The sequence below is a fragment of the Rattus norvegicus genome, chromosome 8 (assembly GCF_036323735.1).
Source record: "Rattus norvegicus strain BN/NHsdMcwi chromosome 8, GRCr8, whole genome shotgun sequence".
In the NCBI taxonomy this organism is placed as follows: Eukaryota; Metazoa; Chordata; class Mammalia; order Rodentia; family Muridae; genus Rattus; species Rattus norvegicus.
In genome coordinates, this window is record NC_086026.1 from 37,439,415 (window position 1) to 37,458,058 (window position 18,644).

Here is an 18,644-nt window from a genome sequence, read left to right on the forward strand (position 1 = left end):
GTGATGATAATACAGCATGTGCGCAAACACACACACACACACACACACACACACACACACACACACACACACACACACCAACACCATGGCTTCTCTTTTCTAGAGAACTTTGATTAATATACTTGCCCTTATACCCCAACTTCTGCCCTCTGCTTCCGTACTTCCCTTTATCCTGAGACAGAACTTTTTCGCCTTGGGAAGATCTAACAAAATGTTCGTCTGTGTGCTGAGTGTGTGCATGTGTGTAAAGATTTATTTATCAAATTGGCTTATGTGGCGGCTTGAACAATAAATGCTTCCTGTGTCTCAGATATTTGAATGCCTGCTCTGAAGTTGGGGTACTGTTTGGGATGTTTAGGAGGTACGGTCTCATTGGAGGAAGTATGTCATTGGAGAAAGGCTTTAAGGGTCCAAAGACTCAACTCTATTTCAATTTTTACTTTATCTGCTTCATGCTTGTGGTTCAAGATGTGAGCCTTCAGCTTCCTGCTCCTGAAAGCACACCTATGCTCTACCACCATGGACTCAATCCCTCTGAAACAGTGATCCCAAATAAACATTCTCTTCTATAAGTTGCTGTCTTAGTTAGGGTTACTATTACTGTAGTGAAACACCATGACCAAAAAGCAAGTTGGGGAGGAAAGGGTTCATTCAGCACATACCTCCACATCATAGTTCATCATCAAAGGAAGTCAGGACAGGAACTCAAACAAGACAGGAACCTGGGGACAGGAGCTGATACAAAAGCCATGGAGGGCTGTATCTTATTGGCTTGCTCCTAATGGCTTGTTCAGCCTGCTCTTTTTTTAAGAACCCAGGACCACCAGCCCAAAGGTGGCACCACCTACAATAGACTGGAACCTCCCACACAGATCACTAATTAAGAAAATGCCTTATAGGCTTGACTACAGCCCAATCATATAGAGGCTGCCTTAAGGTTTCTATTGTTTTGAAGAGACACCATGACCATAGCAACTCATAAAGAAAACATGTACTGGGTCTGGCTCGCAGTTCAGATTTAGTCCATTATCTTCGTGGTAGGAAGCATAGCAGCATGCAGGCAGAACTCGTGCTGGAAAAGTAGCTAGGAGTTCTACATCCAGATCGGTAGGCAACAGGGAATGACTATCAGCCACTAGACTTGGTCTTGAACATCTGAGACCTCAAAGCCCACCCCCTACTGATACACTTCCACTAACAAAGGCATACCTACTCTAACAAGGCCACACCTTCTGACAGTGCCAGGTCCTATGAACCCATGGGGCCATTTTCATTCAAACTACCACAGAGGCATTTTCTTTATTGGGGTTCCCTCCTCTCTAATGACTTTAGCTTGCATCAAGTTGACATAAAACTGGCCAGCACAGTTGCCTTGTTCATGGTGCTTGACCACAGCAATAGAACAGGAACTAAGACAGCTTATGTGATGTGATCTGTAAAACCCCACAATGGCCTCCTGCACACTTGAGAGGATGAGAACACAGTAGCTGCTCACAGAGCTGGATGGCTTGGCAATCGGACCTGACACTTAATTGCTGGTATTGAGTGGACTCAGAAGGATGTAGAGTCTGGAGCCTGCTGTGAATAGAGGACGCCAGTAGGCAGCAATAAACACACTTGCTTGGAAGAAAAGGCAAAAGTAGGCAGGCGACATTGCTCTTTCTTGAGACCTCTTTATCCATGCCCCATCCAAAGGAAGGTGCCCACTTGGAAGGGAAGTCTTCCCCCTCAGCTAATCCTTTCTGTAAAATGTCCGTCTTCATAATCACCTCTGCATTTTCTAACTGGCACAGATGTTATTAAACACAGCTTTTATTCACTGCAACACAGGTAAATACTCACCAGAGGGACTGGGGATGGCGCTCCATTTGGTTGAGTAACTAACAGACATGAAGCCCTGGTTTCAATCCCTAGCAGAACATAAATGAGGTACAAACCTGCAATCCCGTCATTCAGGAAGCAGAGATAGGATAAGGAGTTCAAAGTCGCCTTCAGCTATGTAATGAGTTTGAGGCTGGCTAGGATATAGAGGCCAGCTGTTGGGAGAGGGGATGGTGGAGAGGGAAAACCATGCCCTACCCACTGGCATGGAAGTGTGAGAAAATGACAATGATCTGAGCCCCCTTCACATCTTTTACTTCTTTTTTAACTAAAACCTGACCAGCTCTATGATATACAAACAAGAAGCCTCCAACCCTACAACAGGATGGAATGGAGCTAGAAAGCAGCGAGAGACGCAGAGCTGTGCATCCTGAACAATGCTGGAGTCAGATGGTGGCGAGGAAGATGGTGGCGAGGAAACTGCTACAGCAGAGCGGGGGTGGGGGTCTGCTTAGATCATTGAATCTGGATGTCCCGAATCCACTGAGAGAACTCAGAATGGGACTGCCATGGCTTTTTGTTAACTGGAAGATGAATCATTCCCCACCCCTCCTCCCATGACCTTTGTCCTGCCCTGCACTGCAATGTCTCCTTACACAGCACTTACTGGCAAATGACAGAGGGAAAGGAGCATCTGGCAGGGTGACATTCTGCTTTTCTTTTGCCACAGTGCTCCCCCAACCCGGACAGCCTGGGAGCACTCTTTGCAAGCTTGGGAACAAACCCTCAGCAAGCCATTCTTCCCATGGAGCCTCCACCCTGCCTAAGACAGAACATTTCAAGACCACTAGATGATCAGAAAGTTTTCTAAGCCAAACTCCCTAAGGTCAGCAGCTTCTTCATTACCACTGGCCTTTAAGGGCTCTTCGGGCAACAAATGTATCATTTTTTGATGGGGAAATAGAGACAAAAAGAATTCAAAATATACAAAAATATAAAGAATGCAAAAAAGGATGATATCTTGATGGGTAAGTGTACTGGTTTGTGAGATAGTTAATCCCCAATTCAAACCTTTCATATACTTCTAGATCTGGAAGCAATTAGACCCTCCTTGTCATATTGTGTCAAGGATTTGAGTTGGTGCATTTGATGCACTTAACGTACTCCAGATACGGAGTCAGTAGTCAATAAAGAGAGCCGAGAGGCTAGAGCTGTTGGCTACCAAGCTGTTTTCAAGGCTGAGGTAAAGCTGGGGGTTTCCTCCAAAACATACATAAAGGGAACATGGCTAAAATACTGGCAAGACATTCTTTCTCCTGGGAACATGTGACGTACAGACCATGTCTTCCGCTGTAATCTGTGGCATTTCACAGAGAACTCAGAAAGTTGAAGAGCAGGCGTGTTAGTGTAGGCCTCTAATCCCAGCACCAAGGAGCCAGAGATGGGAGGTCAACCTGGGCTACATAGTAAGACCTTGTTTCAAAACAACAAAGAGAAAAGAAAAAAGAAAAAAGAAAAAAGAAAAGTTGCAAAAGAAAACCCACATGTAGTTACAAAATTTGACTGTCTGGTTTCATGAAAATTTTCAATTTCTTCTATTTAAAAAGAGTCATTGAAAGTGAACTCAACCTACAAAATAAATACATGGTTTACAACAAAGGTTGTGAGGGTAAATTGGCAGAATTGAGAGGTGACTCTTCTGAAATAGTTATTCCCGTTCCTCACTGGGTAAAGCATATATCCTTGCCCCTTAACTTTCCCCCTGACCATAAGACTCACTGTGACCAATGACAAAGTATGTCTTCAGAAATGCTCTTGCAATTGCACTCTTGCTCCTGCTCCCCTGTCACCATCTCATCAAGAACGTATCCAGCTGGCCTGTTGGGTCCCATGAGACTGGTAAGCCACACATGGAACAGAGCTTCCCCAGCTGGCTCCATCCTGGATCAAATAACCCAGGGAAGCACTGGGTGAAAGAGAAAGGAAGGAAAAGAAAGCAGGAGGGAAAGAGGGAAGGAAGGATGAAAGGAAGGAGAAAGAAACACAAAGGGAAGGAAGGAGAAAGATAGTTGATTTTAGTAAGGCTGGGAGGATGTTTCAGGAAATGTGCAGCACAGACTTCAGATATAAACTCACTACAATTCTCCTATGATTTGAGCCCTGGGAAAGTGGATACAGGGGATCCCCAGAGCAAGCTTGGTAGATAGTCTTCTTATTGATAAGCTATGGGTTCAACTGAGAGACTGCCTCAAAGAAGAAAATGGAGAGCAATTGAGGAACATTGCAACATCAACTTCAAGCTTCCACAGACATATGCACACACATACACACACCACACACACACACACACACACACACACACACGAACACATATTTGCATGCATATGCATGCCATGCACACGTACAAATACGATATATGTATGCAAAAATATTAATGTTCTATGCTGCATGAGGTAGGTCTAGTCACCATTTGTTATGTACTTTTCCTAGAACAATAATCAAATGGCACAGAAACTGATATTTTTAAAAGTGAATAATAGGAATTGAAACTGAACAGTGTGTAGAGACTAGAAAGAATAACAAAGAAATTAGTAGACAGGTCAGATAAAATATCAACTTGGGTCACACGGTTGTGAATTATTAGGCAAGCCAATAGTTACCCAGAAGATAGAAAATGAATCTGACGAACATGTAAACTTGGACAGAATTTTGGAAATGTGAGTTGGTTTTTTTTGGGGGGGGTGCATATGATGCTGTATTTTTAAAAAGATGGGCAATATAGCCTAAACCAAATACAATATAGCCTAGACCAAATACAGCTTGCTGCCGATGAAGCCTAGGATAAGGCCAAATTAAAGATGATTCTCTTTAAAGACTTCTAGAAGTCCTAGAATAGTACTAATAGAGAGAGCCTCTGACTTAAGCAAAAGAGGGTCAAGAATTTTGAAGACATGTTTCTTATGAAAACCATGAACAGTCCCTTCCCACTCCTCTGCCTATTGTGTGCTCTCATGGACTCTGTTCATTCTTTCACTCCAAGGTCATGCATACCTCCTATAATAGCTCCTAGAAAAATGACCCCAACTTACCAAGGAGTACAGGGAGGCCTAGGCCTAGGTGACATGGGCACCTCCTATATGGAATTCTCTAGCAACTTTAGTATAGTCTAAGATGCTGCCACCTTAGCCATTTCCTCTAGCCCTCAGCAGAGATTGGCTGGGTTACAGGCTGATGGCTCTCCTAGCCTCTCCACTGTATTTCTCTATGCTGCAACCTCCCTGGATATGCTTCTCAAATGACAAAGTTAACCCAGGGTCCCGGGACTTATCCAAGAATAAAGAAGTGTTAGGTGGGGATTGAGGATTTGTTGTGACTCATCTAACCAACCATCCTTGTTGATAGATGGGGTCCAGATAGTCTCAAAACAGTGGCTCAATTGCTAACGGTTTCCTTAGTGGTACCCCAGACGGCATCCCAGGTGAGAAGAATGCTGTAAAATTTTTAAATATGAAGAGAGAAATACCTACAAAGATAGCAGTTGACTCATTTAGCCACAATTGGGCAGACTGCTTTAAAGGACTTAAAGATTAAAGACATTTCACAAATAATGACTAAGCATGAAAGCCAGGGGGCTTCCCTCTGGAACTTCTAGAGTGACCATGGTCTGAAGATCTAACTACTAGAATCATAGAACTACAGAATAAGTTTAAATCTTCAGCTACTGCAGTTTTGTTTTTGTTTTTGTTTTTGTTTTATTTTTTAATTCAAAGCCAGGGCCATGATGGGAAAACCTCAAGTCTGAAATATGGGACAGAAACCACCTGGTGGAAGGTGCTGGCCCTTTAAGCTTTCCCTCCTGAGAGGAATGCTAGTATTTAATCCTGGAATACTCAACAGGAACATGTCCCCCACAAGGGAATATAATCCTCACAAGCCTATCAGAAACTGACTCTTCTGTGTCTCCTCATTTCTACGCCAATAACTAGAGCATAATTCGGCAAAGCCCAGCATGACCCGCTGAGCATATACACTGAAATCAGTACAAGTGTTCATCTTCATGTTCCACCAGGAGCAAGGGCAGTGCTCCTGCAACTGCAAAGTAAGAACATCTGATCAAGGTGGCCCGAATCCTTCACAATATTCATTAATTGACTTTGGGACATGTTCGCTAATTGCTGGATTTAACATTAGGAAGGGTCCAAGAGGATAGAGTCAACAGATTCTGGTAAGAGATATGCCTCGATATCCCTTCCAGACCTGTAGTTGATGTCTATATGCAGGCGAGGGCTGGCACAAGATGAGGCAAGGCCTGTGATTATGCAGTGAAAAAGTAAGGTGGGGACAGAGTTTTTGTAAGGGAGGAGAGAGGAAAAGAAAAAGGAGAACCAAGATGGAGACAGAGAAGGATGACCCAGATCCGTGTGGCCTTAAATGGCAACAGGTAGTTATGAATATTTCATAAGGGATGGGTTCTTATAGGACAATTTTTCTTATCTGGATGGGCAATTTATATCATTATCAATTGGCTGGGAGTTTATTGTGTGGACGCTTTGTGGATTGAGAATTTAAGATATAAAGCTGATTGCTAGATTACAAGCTTTACTGAGTTTTGATTTTAACAGGTTACTAGGAGTTGGGACAAGAACCACAGGGGGCAGATGCCAGTAATGTGAGCAAAGCCCTCAGTAAGAGAGCCTCAAGATAGGCAGACTCTGAATGGAGCTGGCGTGGTGATGACCTGCCTTGGGAACTAGATTCTAGAGTTGCAAGAGAGTGGCTGCTGCCAGGCTCAGAGAGTAGCTGGTGGCAGAGTGGGATGGAGAGTGGGAGCTTAGCAGTTGAGACGTTGTTGATTGAGATGAAAATACCCCACAGATGCCATGTGGCCCACCGGAGCCGGCACTAGTGTGGGATGGTGTATCTTTTTTTTTTTTATATTTACCATAGCACACACCAAAGCCACTTCTTATATTCCCTACCATAAAGTCAGAAACTCAGAGCCTGCCTGCCACCCCATCTACACTATATTATAATTATTAACTTTCTACATCCACAGTCATCCCTGTCAATGGGGCTGATTCCAAGACCCTTCCCAGTTACCAAAACCACAGAAGTTCAGTTCCCTTACATAAAATGGCAAGTGCTTGCTTATAGCCAACACATACCCATCAATATTCCTTAAGCCTTTGCTAATTACATATGATACCTAACATAGTATAAGGGTGTTACATAAATAGTTATCAAACTATATTGTTTAGAAAATGGTTGTAAGAAAAACGAATTCATGGTCAGTACAGTCAACTAATATAGACCTAACTATATAATGATCTATGCTTGGTTAAATGCATTGGTCTGAGGCCTGCAGACAACAAGGAATGACTGTAGTAGGTAGCATGGGAGGTCACTATGACTTAGAGGTGTCCACGGGAGAAAAGTGAGTAGATCCAGACCAATAGTGCCAAAAACACTATGTAACTCAGGCCATTTGATCTGGTACACCCCAGGGTGCTGATCAGTGTCAATGCTGGGAAAAGACACAGCCCAGAAAAATTTTCAAGCCCCAGTGGAAAGTCAGGATGGAAGCCTCTGGGATTCTGGTGTTAGGATCTGGCATAGAAAGAGTTCTGGACATATTGTTAAGTCTGTGTGGAGACATGCTTGGGCATGAGACACCAAGTTAGGACATACTTGGAACCAGTCGCTATGAGATGAGCTGTGTTTTGTCAGATCCACCCAGTTCTTTAAGATTTTTTTATTATTAATAATGTATGAGTAAGTAGCCCAGAATAAAGCCACTACACTTGTGGTAATTTGTTAAAGCAACAGCACCCTCCTCACCTTACCACAAGATTTCATCCTCCATATTGGAAGAAAGCCCAGCCCAATGGAGAGGCTATATGCAAGAACTCTAGCTGACAGATCAGCCATGCGTCTGTACTAGCTATGAGAGTTAGTCTTTAGGTGACTCTAGTCTAGTGTTCCAGATAAAGTTTATGACATCATGAGTCACAGACAAGCTACCTGTGTGCCCTGCCTTAATTCCTGACCCACAGAAATCAGGTTAATTTGAAATTATTATTATTAATACTATATTTATTGTAGGAGATTATTTGAGTGTGAATCATATATAATAGTATGTTAACAAAATTTGATCCTAAAGATATACTCTAAGATTAGAAAAACACAAATGTGTGGTCATAAAGTAAATGTGGATATTCTGTATGAAGCAGCTAGCAACACCACATTGTGAAAAATGATTTACAATGGGAAGTTTTTCATTTTTAGTACAACCTTGAAAAATGGGTATAGGTAGAAATATATCTAATGGTTAGAACATTTGAATAGCATTCATGGAGCCCTGGGTTCAATCACCAGTACTGGAAGAAAGGAAGTGAAAAAGGGAGGGAGGGAACAGAGAGAAGGGAGGGAGGGAGAAAGGAAGGGAAGGGAGGGAAGGAAGGAAGGAAGGAAGGAAGGAAGGAAGGAAGGAAGGAAAAAGGTTTTCTATAAAGTCTTTTTTAAAAGCCAATAGTTCATCTTTACCTGTATTTAAAACTGACCACTTGAGATTGAATAACTGTCAGCAGGCTCATCCCTGAAGAAACTGGTTCTCCTTCCCTAGGCAGCCATTGATGGCCTGCAGCAGTCCACTTAGAGGCAGCACCTTGTGTAATTTCCCCCATCCACATTGGCATGTGGAGTGATGCATGCCATGCTCACCCAAACATGTTATTGAAATGTCATGGTATAGCATCCCTCTTGTGTTCAGAAGACACTACCTAGCAGCACCTGTCCTGGTCCTCTGCCTCTCAGCATCTTTCCACATTCACCCCATTTTGCATAATGTTCCCTGTGCCTTTGATGTAGGGGTTGCACTGTGGATATACTGATTGGGATTGGGTTGCCTATGGTCACTTATTCTCTGCATTTTGACCAGTAATGGATCTGAGTTCAAACGCTGTGTGAAAATCCCATGTGCAGTAGCTTCCAACTGCTGCAAAATGGATGCTCTTCATTGAAGGGTGAGAGGTGTTACAGCTGGGCAGGACTACTGACTGCCTTTATCCCTCAGCAGCTTGCATAGTACCTTTGGATAGTATAAGAGCTAGCTCTCAGGGAGGAGGCCCTCAGCTCCTCATTCATTCAAGCCCCGTGTCTGAAGTATGTAGTATCTTCAGCAAGAGAGTCATATTCAAATTCTGGGAGGCAACGAAGGCCAATGGGGATAACTGATATTGTCTGAGGCATCTCTTGAACTCCCCTGACAAATGGACTCAGTAGGAGAGGTGAATGTAGAAATGCTAATTAAAGGAGAGGCCATTGATTTGAAAAGGAGAGTGATATAAGAGGAATTTGAGGGAGAACAAGGTAAAAATCATGTGACTACAACATTCATGAATAAAGTCCCCAAGTGTATATATTTGTGTGTGTGTGTGTCTGTGTGTGTGTGTGTGTGTGTTTAACAACAATGTTAGAGGTGTTGATTTCCACTTATCCTCACTAAACAAATTTTTTTGCTAGCTTAGTTTTACTTCATTTTTTATCAGACATTTGTGATTATTGTGAGTCAGAAGGCTTCTAAGCATGTAACTTTTGTGAATTCACTGTTTTTCTCCAATTCTATTGCAACATTCGCTGTTTGTCTCTGTTCAGGATGCCATTCTTTTACACATATGTCGCACATTTCTGCTTGTTTGGTCATGTGCTTTTCATTTTGCTTCTGATGTTCTTGCTTTTTTTAATTAAACCCAAATGCTGAGCTCACATAGGGTTTGCAATTCACTATGGGAGCTGCAAAGGAAGCAGGGCATGCCCCTTCAGCCCCAATACTCTTAGGATGTAATTTGGGGCATGCCAGCCAGCCACACATGAACCTCCAAGTGAGAAAGTCTCTCACTTAAATATATCTAAATAAATACATAGAGGTTAAAATATATCTACCATAGAGGAGCATAGAGTGGCTAGGATGATAAAGATGAGGAAAACATTAATTGCTTTAATGACTATTACAAAATATCTGACAAAACAACTTAAAGGAGGAAGGCTCTGTCTTTTCCTATGGATTTAGATAATTCAGTCCAGGGCTGTTGGTTCTATGCGCTAAGCAGAAAGGCAGCAGCGGAGGCAGGAAGAGGAAGCTGTTCATCTATGATGGACAAGAAGCAAAGAATGAGAAAGGGACTTGATGTCTAATTTTCAAAGGCACACCTGAGACCACTTTCCTCCTGAGGCCCAACCTCCAAAGAGTTTCTGTAATCTCCTAAAATAGAGTCCCCAAGTGGGAACTAAGAGTCCAACCCGTGGGACATTGCACATTCAAACTGTAACAGTGGCCTTTCAAGATGCTCGATGATGAAAAAGCACAATGACAGCGTGTGCCACGTGAGTTTGAGACAAGCTAGCCTGGACCATGGTTGACACATTTAGTCAACATGGAGGCGTTAAAGGAGCGGTGTCAAGAACAGGTGACAAGTCAGCACTGAGGTAGTTAACTCTGCTCCCCATAAAACCGCAAGAACCAAATGAGAGAGAAGGATGGGGTTCCTACTCATGTTGTCCTTATTTTCCCTTTGTCCCTGCCCAATTCCCTCACAGGAAAAGTGATCTCAGCCTGTTTCTGTAGCCCATGTGATCTGCATCTTGGATTCTATTGTGCATAAAGCCTTGGCCTTGGGGAGATGCCCAAACAGACACAGGTCCTGAAGGAGGAGGCCCTGCCTCCCATGGCTCTGAGCAAGACTCCCCTTCTACTCCCCTTCACCCAGGTTCAATCGTTGAGTGCTCTGGTGTTCATGCCTCTTAAATATTTGCAGAATGTTCAGCTCCACACTCTTCCTGGTGTTGTGATGAGGCCTACAAGCTCTGCTCATTCAGGGTTTACCCATAAATCACTCTGCTGCTCCCCTTCAGTGTTTCAGTGTCTCTTTCCTCTCAAGCCTATAGAGTTGCCTCAATGCTCTCTGAAGTCTCAGGGAGGAACCTGATCTCACCTCTGGCCTCTGAGGAACTCAGGCTGTAAAGCTTTCCCATGGAAGACTGACTGACATCCCCCTCTGTGCTTCAAACCAGAGCAACCAAGTAAGCTCACCAAGGCCTCTTGCCTCTAGAGAGAGCCAAGCCCAGATACAAGGAACATAATGGCATCTTATCATCAAGTATAAGGCAGGAATCCAGGGCACTTAGGTTAAATTCTTGGCTCAACTTGAAATTTGCACAAGTCACTGACTCTTTATTTCAGAGACACGACTTTCCTAAGCACATAGAACAGATTAAAATTTAAAAGTACATCCATCTCTGGTATCCAGGTACAAGAGCATGATGGGAAACCTGACCAATGAAACTACCACCTCCATGGGTGGCAATGCTACAATCATCACATATATATTCTCTCTTTCCAGAATCTCATGTAGGAAACAGCTATGAGACAACAGTAAGAGTCAAATACCAAGTTGTAAACTATAATCAGTCTCATTTGTTGACCCAAATAATAAATTCCAGTAGGCATATGTCTTCTCTGCCAGAAATGTACCATTATCTAGTAAAACTTCAAAGAAAACATCATACCTTTATAGCCGATGAAAGAAAAGGTCATCAGAAATTCAATGATTTACCTAGTCACTGGATAAAAGTAACGAGGTCTCCAGAGCCCTAAGTCACTCTAATTTTAGAGACTGTGTCAGGTATCTAGAAGACACTTGATTGAGCATTTTGGAAGGTGAGTAGGAAGCTATTTGACTTGTACTTACTGATCATGTTTCTAGAATCCATTTTATAGTGTTTCTTATACTCTACTCATGAAAATAGTCAGATCTCCATGTCCCTGGCCTCTATATCTACTGGTTTTTTAATCTGAGGCTTCAACCAATCATTGATTGAAAGTGTTTGGGAAATAAATTGTGCCTGTGCAGGACAATGCATATTTTTCCAATTAGTCCGAAAATCATATGGTATAACACTTTTGATTTAGTATTTATATCGTGTTACAACAGGAACTCTTCCAGGCAAAAGCCCTACATCTAGCCACTCGAACAGGCTAGGTTCAGTTTCCCATGCCAGCACACTAAAAAGTAATGATTAAACGGCAGAGAGAGGAAATTTAATCAATCCATTCACACACACACACACACACACACACACACACACACACACACACACACACACGTTTGACTGCAGGGAACTGATATGAGCTTCAGCTTTCATTAGAAGCAGAACTTGGGCAAAACCCAGAAGGTCTGCACCCCTAAGCCTGGTTGAGACTAGTCTGGTCGATCATTGTCTTAGTTCCTTCTCTTTGTGGCTGTCTGAAGAAGTCTGATTGAGGGTACCAATCAGGTCCTAATAGGTGATTGCTTTTACTCTGGGATGTAGCTGTGTGTCAGCAATAATTATTCTCAGAGGGTTTGCTCGTTTTTAGGATCTAAGATGACTGCAGGCTTACGACAATGATGTGCCTCTGTGCCTTCAGCCTTGAAAAGGTTCTAGATAGGAAGACATGACATGAATGACGGACACACCCCTTCAGAGAGGAATAGGAGTCTGACCTGAAGTAAAGGAGGCAGACATGAAATGAAGACATCTTACAGGCTTTCCTCCTGCTGTTAGCTACAGGAACCCAGGTAAGGAGTCCTTGCCTTTTGGTGAAAGAAATTTCTACATGCTTATTGTCATATTAGGTATTATATGTCATCTAGAGATGATTGAAAACCTGTAGAAACCCTTATGTATATTGCAGAGTGCTGTAAGCAGCCATATGAGTGTTTAGAACCAAACTAGGTCCTGTAGAAGAGCAGCCAATGCTCTTAACTTCCAAGCCATCTTCCCAGGCTCCAAACTTGAAACTTGTATGTAGAGAATCATCATGCTCTGTCTATACTTGAGAACACTTCCTAGAACAGGTATGGACAAGCTACTGATTGGTCCATGTGATTGAATGTATCTGTCACATTAGCTTAAGAGTCTAGTTGGTAGTCGTAACAGATACTTAGAAGCTGCTTCTGCTAGAGAACACTTGCTCCTCCCACAGACCCATAGAAACTATAAAAGCAAGATACAGGTCTAGCCTTTCTACTTTCATTTTATGCCTGCATTCTTTACTTTGACCTAGATTTGTACTTGCTTCTGCATGAGCATGTTGGTCACTGGCCAAGTTTGAGTCCCCCATCTCAAGGCTAAAGGCAAAAAAGAAAACTTAGGTTATTGTCCTTACCCTTTCTTCCTGAGTCACCTTGAATTACAGAAACAATGGGTTGCATATTTATACAAAATGAGACTCAGACTACCACCAAGTACCAGTGAGCCTGGAAGGTAGAGCATCCTTAAGATGAGAGCAATGTGATGAGCAGCTTTCCCTTGAAGCAGATCATCTTGTAGAAACCAAAGACTCCTCTGGCTGTGAGAAACAACTTAGCAGACCGCTTTGCAGGAGCTGAGACCATAATGAGCAGGACCACAACTTGACCAAACTACTTAACCTCTTGCACACTGCCCCAGTTCTTCCTCTGTTTAGACATAAGTCTTTATCAGTACCCTGAAGACACACATGGGATTATTAAACCTCTTTATCTGTTCCGTTGCCCAGTGTGGCTGCACTGAATGATCTCCCTCCTCTGCTTCTCACAAGCAGTTATCTCTTTAATTGACATATTGAGATTAATAACTGACCCTAAACTGTTGGGGTTACTGAAGCCCAGTTTTTGCCCTAAAAATTCTCATTTATGGTAAGACTTAATCTGTCTATAAAAATAGACAACGGGATTCCATGGGATGACATTGTTACAATTGTTAATGGTGTGCAGACACTGTATGGGGTTCTTCTTCATCATCCCCCACTTCCTCACGTCCTCACAATTCTGATGGTTAATTCTAGGACTCTGAACTCCCTCTGGGGCCCAGCCTAGAGCCACCCTGGCCAACCCTAGGGCCAAGGCTGTTCATCTCTTGAGGCCTATGCCTGTGAATGGACAAAAGAGGCCCTTTGTTACCATTACAGTGAGACCTTGTCTTCTCCCAAAAGCCACTAGCTTCTGTGTGCACAGGTCCGCCTTCTCTCTTCCCAAGACACTTTGATCCCCCTCCTATTTCAAATCTTGCTGACTTTTCAACACCCTCCCAGACAATCGGCTTCCTTTCTTTTCAATAACCAAGCTGTTCAGATTTCACCTCCATTCCCTTCAACAATTCTAGCAAAGAGTAGTTCAGGGAGGCAGACCCTGAAAAGACACCTGAAGTACCAGATTGATTGGTGAGGGAGTATGGAAGATCTTCCACAGTGCTCAAAAACATCTGGCCAAATGAAAGACTTACTGAGTATAGAGCCCCGGGAAACAGCGGCAAAAGTTAAGAGAAACAAATAAAGTGTCCTAAGAAATCATAAAAGCTGGGGGTTTTTTCCCATGAGTTGTTGGTCAACTCTGTTTCCGTCATCATCTTTGACTTTGCCGTGTCCTTACTCTCCCAGAGCCACTTGTCATTTCGTTTCAGCTATCTTGTCTATATCCCTACTCTGTGTTATTTTAAGGTTTTAGATTTTGGAGTCCTAGAAAGACACCAAAACAGGCTGTCTCTGGGGATTAGAAAATTATTAGCCATATATAGAAAATGTGGTGGAGCATTTGAAAAGAGTTCAGGCCCACAAGGCAGTTGGTATCCTTTTATAAGTTTCATAGAGAATGTGGAGATACCACACCATGTAGGTAATGTTTGGTATTGTTTACACTCAAGCCATCTGATTCTTGTGTGTGGCAGGGAAGAGGGAAAGGATCAGCCTCTTAGTTAGCGTGTGTCCTTTATATGGGCTATGTTTCCTGTAGCCCTGAGTAGCTTAGGGTGCTTAGTAAATGTCTACGGAGGAAGTTATGATGGCAGGTTCACAAATATTCATACTATAATACCTGCCACTTCCTTTACAGCATGTATGAAACTATCCATAGACAAAGGAAAGGGGATTTTCATCAGGGTACTATGTGAGAAACATAGACTAACATGTTCATGTCTTTCCATAATGTTGAAATTTATTGAATAACAATAGAGTCATAAGATGTAGTGGTTTCAAGGGCAGCAATTTGCCAGATTATCCCACCTGCCTTGGTAATCTGGCCAAGGGGAATGCAGGTTCTTTTACTCTGATCTTAATTTCTAGTAATAAGTCTCATATCACTCAGCACTTGTGTGTGTGTGTGTGTGTGTGTGTGTGTGTGTGTGTGTGTGTGTGTGTTTTACAAAATGAATACAAGAACCTACATGGTTGCAGCCAACCATTGGACTGAGAAGGAAACCCCAAAGGAGGAGTTAGGGAAGGGACTGAAGGAGTTGAAGGGGTTTGCAATCCCATAGGAAAAACAGCAATATCAGCCAACCAGATCCCCCAGAGCTCCCAGGGATTAAACCACCAACCAAAGAGTACGCGTGGAGGGACCCAAGGCTCCAGCTGCATATGTAGTAGAGGATGGCCTTCTCTGGCATCAATGAGATGAGAGGCCCTTGGTCCTCTAAAGGCTCAATGCCCCAGTTTAGGGGAGTGGCATGGTGGTTAGGTGAGAATGGATGGGTGAGTGAGGGAGCACCCTCATAGAAGTAGGAGGATGGAGAGGGGAGAGGGGAGAGGGGGTTTTTCGGAGGGGAAACCAGGAAAGGTAATAACATTTGAAATGTAAATAAATAAAATATCCAATAAAAAAAAAGGATGTCAGAAGTGAACTAAGAGAAAACCAAGCAAGTCATAGGGAAAAAGTTCCTGCTATGGCTGCAAGAGTCGGGGTTGAGCGCAAAGACATGAAGTTGGAGAACTGGGTCACAGCAAAAATGGCAGATTCAAATCCAGATGGGTGAGCAGATAGATAGACAGAGGGCAGTCAAGTAGGCCATGAGAAAAGCAGGAGACCAAGCCTAGCTGAAGCCTCCTGGACAGTCAGGAGTTCTTTGTACATCAATCTTCGATGTAGTCATCAAGTATCAGAAGACAGGTTGCTGTGACGTCACTTGCCACCACAGCACTAGGTGTCCACCACTTTATGAGGGTTCAAATAAGAGAATTCTACACTTTCCTTAGTTTGGTATGTCTGGAAAGTTCTTGAGCCTTGTTTCCATAAAATTACTTTAATAAGCCCAGGTGCCCCTACAGTCTCAACTCACCTGATAAATTTATAGCTCAGTGTAGACTCTGCTCCCAGGAATAAGTCATTTATAAGTTTGTGCTACATGGGTGGTACCAGATAGACAATAGTGTTAATGGGTCCACCCACATGCAAATCGGCATCCTCCACCCTAAAAATGAACTCAGGAACTGCTTGTAAAAATGGAAAACAACCACACTTCTACACAACATGGAGTCACTCAGAGAAGGGCGTAACTTGATCTCTGTATGGCTGCTGCAGGTGAGCGATGCCTGAGTAGACCCTGGCCCAAGCCTCACAACTATCTTATAGTTAGTCTGAGGGGAGTCATATTGGCTGGATCTACTCTTTTAATCTAGGCCGCAGGTCCTACATGCCATCATCAGCTCCTTGGTGTACAGCCTTACTCTGAACCGCCCTACTTCAATGACAGACAGGCTTTCAATGTACAAACATCTTGACACTCATGAGGGTTTTTCTATGGTCTTCCTATTCTACCACTCCTCCCTGAGTTCAGTCGTGTAGAATAGAGAGGGGACAGGGGATGCACTGGGGAGAGGCTATGGACTAAGTGTCTAGATATGTCTGCCACTCTTAGCCAAGTAACATTATTCTCACAATAAAATGAGGAAGTTGAGACTACCACCTCTTGCAGCCTCTTCCAATGCTAACACTGTATGATCGCATAATATGTACCTATGTCACTGACTCACAAATAGGCCTCTTACTTGCCTGACTTTGCTCTTATAAACACATCATTTAAACTACAGTGGCCTTCCATTCTTCCTATTCAAACCACACATATCTTCCATGGAGCTGCTGAAAACCCACCTTCTGTATAAAGCTTTGTTGTCCCATCAAGGAAGAAAAGGCCACTCCTTCTGCTCCAACTTCCATCACACCCATGGTACATGTTACATATGCTTCAGACACTATTATTGCTGTGTATATATATGTGTTTTATTGGTCTAATCACAGTCAGCTTCATGCTGTAGTAGAAAGGATCTTTCATACTCTTGCATATACCAGCAACCCATGACTAGGTTATGACCTGACAAGAGAACTAAACCAACAGTCAGAAAATCTCAGTGTTTCTTAGATTTCTTTTGTAGAAAAAGTATTGGGACCAGGACATTGGCTCATCTCTGAAGTTTTTCCCTGTGATTTTCTGAGCTCATGCTCATGCCTTCTTGATCACCCCAGATTGCTGAGAATTTTCTAATGCTATTTGTGTGGGTTCTGGGATGAACAATAGAAGTTTGGAACAGAACTTCCAAATAGCAGAAGTTCCAAATAAGGTACACAAGTCTCTCATCTAGTCTCAATAGACTCATCCCTCTGGATCAAACTGGAATTTAACTGTAGTGGAAGTCCCACTGTAGATTTCCAGATTCCCTCACTGGCCTCAGAAGAAAGTTCTGTTTACCCAGGAAAGATGGGCTTTTTGGCATGGAAGAAACTCTCATTGTGTTCTTTCCCCTAGCATGATCTCCTGCTCCCACAACTGTATTGCCAGCATCTTAATGGCATGGGTTTAATAGAGTTCCAGAACACTCTCCTTAGCAGATGGGCTAGTAACCAAGTAGAAACCACAGGGTCTAGACAGAAACCTCCATTCAGTTGCTTTTGCTGTTGGCAGAACCATAATATTTTTGTCATTATTGGTTCAAGTTCAATCTAAGAAGAAGTTGGCAACCTTTGTAGATCTCAAAGAATAATAACAATACATATTAACAATATATTGATATATAACAACATATATTAACTTACATGTTAATCCAGACAATTGGAAAAAATGGACCATCACAGTAATACATTTCACCTGCTTGTAGGACTATCACAGTATGTCCAAAGAATTAATAAAATTATCCTTACTCTCTGACTTGATTCCATGTATACACACACACACACCCCATTGGTGGGTTCTTTCTTATATCATCTTGGGAAAGATATCTAACTGTAGGCATTACATAATTAATAGGTATTATTAAAAATGTGCCATGGGAGAAAGGCAGTAGAATAAAATAATAATTTCTATGGTAAATGTCTGTTTTGTGCTGAGTAATCTGTTTCTTCTCTTTCCTTCTCCCAGCAATAATAAGAAATATCATTGATTATGTGATTAAGAACCTCTAGGTCCTAGGCTGAAAACCTCCCTCAATCCAAACACTTCTTAGTCAACCATGAGAGGTGAATATTGTTATTATACATTTATAGGGATTGGAACTGAGGGTCAGAGAAAGCTAAGTCCCCAGAATTCCAGAATAAGTAACAAAGCCAATCAGAATGCCCAGATAGCTGTGTCTCCAGAACCCATGGTCATGTCCACTTTGAAGCATGACTTCAAATTCATATCTCTTTGGCCTTATAAAATTCCCCAGGCCATTTCATTTGCTTGGCTCACAGATGGCAAGGCTCACCCTAAGCTTGTTGTATTTTCTCAACAGCTGTTCCTCAGAACTTAGCAAGAAACTTAGCCAAGGTTACCCAAGGCCACTTAGCAACATGAACTTTAATTCCTTTCTTGAGTTGAGGGGAAAGATTTCTTCCCAACATTAATATCTATCTAGTTCCACTTCCCTGTCTGGTTCCCAAAATGAAGAGAGAACACTGAGTATCAATGAGAGAAACTGGTCCCATGGCAGCAGGTTTAAATGCCTCTGTCTGCTCAGCATCCTATGAAGATAAGAGAAGGTGTGGTCGGGAGAAGGG

General features: G+C 42.7%; 1 long non-coding RNA gene across 1 annotated transcript in view; it reads right to left on the reverse strand.

Moving 5' to 3' along the window:
* Window positions 1–18,644, reverse strand: part of LOC134480009 (uncharacterized) — a 38,643-nt gene continuing 19,999 nt past the window's right edge. The window contains exon 2 of the long non-coding RNA XR_010054110.1: window positions 1–18,644. This exon is cut by the window's right edge and continues 19,754 nt beyond it. This is a non-coding gene — a long non-coding RNA (uncharacterized LOC134480009).